Below are 5908 nucleotides of genomic sequence, written 5' to 3' on the forward strand. Positions count from 1 at the left end.
AACAGTCTCTGTCCAGGGGGCCACAGAACGAATAGTTCAGGTTTTGGGGCCACAAGACTGTCACAGCCAGCTCTGCATTTGTCACAAGGGGGCAGCCAGACGACATATGAGTGAATCCACGTGGCCGTGCTGCAATAAAACGTTATTTACGAACACCAAAATTTGAGTTTCACGTAATGTTCGAGTCAGGAAATGTTCATTCTTCTTTTGGGATCCCCCCCCCAATCCCTTCAAAAAGCAAAATGCTCAGCTGTATGAAAATAGACCATCAGGCCCATGGGCCACAGTATTTCCGCCAGTTCCATTGTCTCGAGATAGGGGAAAAATGGGCCAAAACTTAGAACAATTTAGGTTTATTAGTCTTGGAAGCAAGGGAGACAAACCCTGGGGAACGTGGGGCCCACCTCAAGGGCTCTGAATTCAAGCTTTGTTTGGGTTCTGTAGGGAGGGGGCGGCAGGCTGTCTGAGGAAGTAGGGGAAGGAGGGTGCTTCAGACCGGATTCTCCCACAAAGCAGGAGCAATTCTAAGATGGCCTACTGGTGGACCCATGACTCAGTCTGCCTTTGTGCTTCAACATTATAACGCGGCCTTGTTCCTCACATAAACGCCACCTGGGTGAGGGTTTGCTTTTTTGTCTTTTCTATGTATTGTCTCGTTCCCAGCACTTTAGACTGAAGATTTCAAACAGCAGACAGCACATTCAGTGCTTGGGATCTCGTAAGCGATGTGTATTGCATTAGGAGGTGGCAGACATCAGTAAACAAGAGGTACCCGAGACCCCCGGGTTCCCTGGAGAAGCACCTAATCTAGTCTGGAAAGGACCCTTCCCCCACTTTTTTCCCCCTTAACCTCAAAGCAGTCAACGTAGATAAAATGGCTGAATTCCTCTAACCTCCGAAATAAGATTACCATCCGTGGCCCCCAGGGTGTAGGGAAGTGTTCTGCAGAGGCAAAGGCCTCAGAGGCATGAATGCCATGCATAAAAGGATTTAAAAACCGGGTTGGGGGGATTTCACGAAAGACACTGTTCTTATTGGTATGCAGACCAGTCAGATAATGCTAAGACCTAGGTGGGGAGGGTGGAGAGTCCCGGGGGATGGTAAGGAGACAACCAGATCTAGTGATTTGCAAATGAAGACCTTTCAATCCCTCAGGGAGGATCCTTAAGGAGACAAAGTTCCTGGTGACTATCCTGGGCCTCCCCCACCCACCTCAGGCCAGCAGGTCTCCTGTCCTGAGTCTTGGGGATTTGATTCCTTCCGTCCTGAGTCAAATAAATAAATAAATAAATAAACATTGCTTTTCAAAAACATTAAATAAAATAAAATTTAAAGTTGCTCATTAAGGTGTAAAGACTGTAACTTGAGACTTCGTGTTAACCAATACTTGATAAATCAATTATACATAAGTAACACTGGGGGGGGGAAGCCGAAATGTTGGAAAATACCTTTAAGAAAGCTGTTCATTTGTGAGTGTAAGTATACATATTAAATGACCGAAAGGGCAAACCATAGACCAAAGGAAAGTGTGAGGAATGCATCATTTTACAATGTTGTGAGTCATGGAAGAAATATTAAATTGGGTCTATTGTTTTAAGTTCACTTAAAATCACCCTTGAATATTGCCTTTGCTTAATGTCCCTTCCATTCAGTTGCATTCATAAAGTTCGTCCTCCTTAAAAAAGAGCTTTTTGCTTCTTGCCAGGCCCAGGACTGGCTTTGGGAGGTGGGGCACCCCGGGGAAGGAGAAAGATAAGCCGTTGCCACCCCCCAAGTTAAGCATGTGAGACAAAGAACTGACCAATAATTGAGCATCAACCAGCGAGGAAGGTATTGGACAAACAATGCCAAGCACAGGGTGTTTGCAAAGCAAAGGGGTACAGGATGTCGTTACAGGGAACACGCTAGTCTGGGGGTGGGGGGAGCTCCCCTTGTATCCAAGTTGCTCTCCAAAATGTTCCTTGGAGCATTACCAACACATAGCCCTAAGTCTATAAAAATAGAAAATGCCTAACGGGAGGTTAATGAAGTGATGGTAAAAGCATACTCAGTATTGCTATGCAACCATTTTTTCCCTATTACTCTATTTATATATTTTTTGAAATTCCTCCAACCATCCTCTGCAATCTGCCATGAACTCGCGTCACTAGAATAAGGCCTCAGATCTCAGAAATGTGCACACACTAAGTCGAACTATGCCCATTTTAAGGAGATACCGAAAACATTTTGAGAAATCGAGTTTTAATAGTTATGGTCGTCAAAACACAATTTAGATACTTTTTTTTAAACAGATTATTGGATTTGAAGCACAGAAGTTTGTTCCCTGTGTAAATGCTTATGTGAATATAAAGAGACAGATATAATAAGTATGATAAATCACTATGTATGCGTGCTTGTGCTTTTTTGGGACTTGGGTTGTTTTTTTTTCATTTTTAAGTTTTCAAGTACAGCTGACATTGAGCACTTCTTTGCCTTAGTTTCAGGTGGACAGCATAGAGATTAGAACAGGGGTGTGAAGCTCATTTTCACCCAGGGCCACATCAGCCTCACAGTTGCCTTCAAAGGGCCGAATGTCATTTTAGGACTGTATACATGTAACTACTCCTCAACTGTTAAGGAGTTGAAATTACATACGGCCCTTTGAAAGCAACCTCGAGGCTGATGTGGCCCTGGTGAAAGTGCGTTTGACACCCCTGGCTTAGCTAATCATATACTTTATAAAGTGACCCCCCTGATATTTCGAGTACCCAGTTAGCACCATACTTCGTTATCACAATATTGACTATTTACTTTGCTGTACGGGTTTTTTTTTTTTTTTCCTGTTTATGACACTATTGCAGGGATGGCCAGCTCTGGCCCGACCCATATTTTGGGCTGGGGACAATCCTTTACCTAAGGGACTGTCCCACATTATAGGAAATTTACCAGTAGCCTTGATCCCTGGCTACTGAATACAGGTATCCCCCTATCGCCCCACCAGTTATGACGACAAAAGAAATGTCCCCCAACATTGCCAAATATCCCCTGGGGAGAAAAACAAATCACTCCCCTTTGGAAAAGCAGTGTTTTAGACTGTAAAACCAATGGCCTTCCTCACTCACCCCTTTCACCAAAGGAACAAACAAACGCCTGGTGGTCAATAAATAAAATAAGACATTATATTTAAACATTTGTTCAATGCACAACTTGTTACTTTCTTGTGGGCAATCCTCTGTATTTTCCAACTGTTCACAATTCACCTTTAAAATGTCTCAACTTCATCAGGTTTAAAGATCACGTGAGGCCATGTCTGATCCAGAGGAAGTCCAATCAAAGGGGGTAGGGTGGGTCTGGGCGGAGACTGGGGAGGGGAGTGTTCCTGCCCCAGGTGGGGGTGGGGGCACTGAATGGGTCTTGTGCTTATTTAAGAGCTCAGCAGCTCCCACTTGCCAGTTCCTGGGGATGCAAGACCTGTAGCTACAACGAAGAGCCCGGTGAGTATCTCCTGCACCTTTTTTTCTCCCTTTTACAAGGTTCTTATCCCTCCGTTGCTTACCTTACTTACCTCCAGGGTTTGAAGTTGCAATGTAGGATTGCACCACTCGCCGGATCCTGCCTTCCTCATGCCGGTGAACTGACCCACCGACCACGTGTGTCTGCTGTCCTGCCTGGCTTCTTGGATCCCAAAGGTATGTGGGCGGAGGTGAGTTTTGGTCTATCCTTGGATATCTCGACCTGGGAACTTGCACGCACCCTACACTCGCTTCTACCAACTTACTGCAAGCCTCAGTTTCGAGGTCCTGTAGGAAGTATGCAACAGACCAAAGGGGAGCCACTCGGGCTAAACCCGGGCCGCCAAACCGAAACGGTGCTGTGAAGTCCTGCTTTAGTTTGGTGACTAGGTTGAACGCGCTTAATCGTCGTTCACCGTCGTTCACTGGAATAAACCCCTACTGGACCTCGATCGTGCGGTGGTAAGTAAACTTCCACACCTGTCTGCTTCTCGTGGTTTTGCTTTTTTTTTTTTTTATTTTTTTTTATTTTCTTAGGCTTTCACTCCACTTTCTAGGATTTGGAGTGTTAACTTTTCAATCCTCAGGCAGATGTCTCCTGGCGAGTTCTTCAGTCCACGATGGAATGACGGGCGCTCTAGAACCCCTCAACCTGTGGGACTCAAACTGTGGGGGCACTTTCGGTTCTGAGGAGAAAGTGCCGCCATTTTTTGAGTTCTACCGATTGAGACCGTGCATCCGACGAGCAGAAACCCCTTTCACGTGTCGCGGCGGAAAGTGCAGCGGCATTAGTGGTTCACTGGGCACCGTCGAGGGGGGCGCGCGTCTAGCCTAAGATCCGATTCTGTCGGTTGAGGCCAAGCAGTGCCTTCGGGAGTGATGTTTGCTCAAGACCATGTGTGCATTTAAAGTGACGGTTACTTTTACCTTGCACTACTAAGCTTTAAGATCACGGGTTTGCGATCGCCACCGTTTTCTGTAGCTTTCTCGACGCTGCCCTGCACCCCGAGGGTCCCTGGCCTCCGGAGACGCGTTCCAGGGCTCAGACCGTAGTACTCAAAACGGGGGCACTTCCCGTGGTTCAGACTGGAAAGTGCTCCCTTTTTGTGTGTCCCGGTTTGAGGAGAGCATCCAAGAGGTCTTATGGGGGGAGGGACATCATCCTCCATTCTGCCTCCAGACTTTCCCCTCCAGCCCGCTCTTAACCTCTAGATCCTCCTAGGCTGAAACGTCCAGCAGCCAGGGTTTCCAGCCTCCGCGTCGATCACCCAGCGATCCATTCCAGGTCGATCCTGTTGGCATTTCCCCTGATCACAGAGCGACTGCTGAGGATCACACGTTACGTTCTGCAGAGACTTCCCCAGCACCGAGCCTGTACTGAAGTACCTAGATGTAGACTCCTAACCCTAAATGTAGACGAGCCTTAATTGCTCACGGCTCCTCATTCCAAAACGGGGCCTACGGGGCCAAGTTACGTTATGGTGATTTGAAATGCAATAAAAGTTTTTCAAAACTACTTATGCTGTCCATTTGTGTAATTGAATTCTACCCTGTAGGCGCCTTGGTCATCTGGAAATTTAATTCATTGCAGATAAATGGGAAGGGTGGTCAGTAAAGTCGGGGGGCAGGTTTTACAGTATTGGGGACCCATCCCTAGCATTCGCCTTTGGTTTTGCTTTTTGGGTGTCTTATCTCGTTCTTCCAGCCACCATGACTTAAAAAGTCGGGCAGCTTCCAAAGCTTAACAGCTTCCATTGGAAAAGGTGAATAGTGGACTCTGCGGCGTGGATATTTCAGGTTTAAACCCTGACTTCCAAAGAATAGGCACACCTGCAAAATATACCAGACTGGGTATTTAGAATTCCATTGGGGAGAAGACTGGGCAATGCTAGAACTGGGATAATTGCACGGGAAACAATCTTTACCACTGAAACCAGCAAACTCGGTAAAGCTGAGTTGTGGGCAATAGTGGATACATCCAGTGTGACTTGGTTGCTGGACTCCCACTTGGGGAAGTAGCTGGGGGTTTAATTGGGTAATTAAACATCCCTCCTAACTCCGTATGGGTCATGGAAGCTACTGGCCCTTCCTTTAACCAGAAATCCAAATAAGCTCATTCAGGGGGTTCCTCTTGCTGGTTAACCCTGCAGTTCGCAAACCAGAACAGGTATACCTCCACCTGGAAAGACCTAACTCCCTGACATTAACTCCCAAAAAATATTGCCCACAGGTTTTGTTGGTAACCTAGGGATTAGGTGAGTGGGTCAGGTTTCTCAGCTGAATGAGCCCGGCTGTTAAGCTTTAGAAGCAGCCGTTGGAGGCCCGGTCACGCTAAAAGGGTAAAGGGCTCTATTTCAACGCAGAGCTTCGGAAATTTTTTAAAAGATTTTATTTTTAGAGAAGGAGGGAGGGAGGAA

Source organism: Desmodus rotundus, chromosome 12 (genome assembly GCF_022682495.2).
Source record: "Desmodus rotundus isolate HL8 chromosome 12, HLdesRot8A.1, whole genome shotgun sequence".
NCBI lineage: Eukaryota > Metazoa > Chordata > Mammalia > Chiroptera > Phyllostomidae > Desmodus > Desmodus rotundus.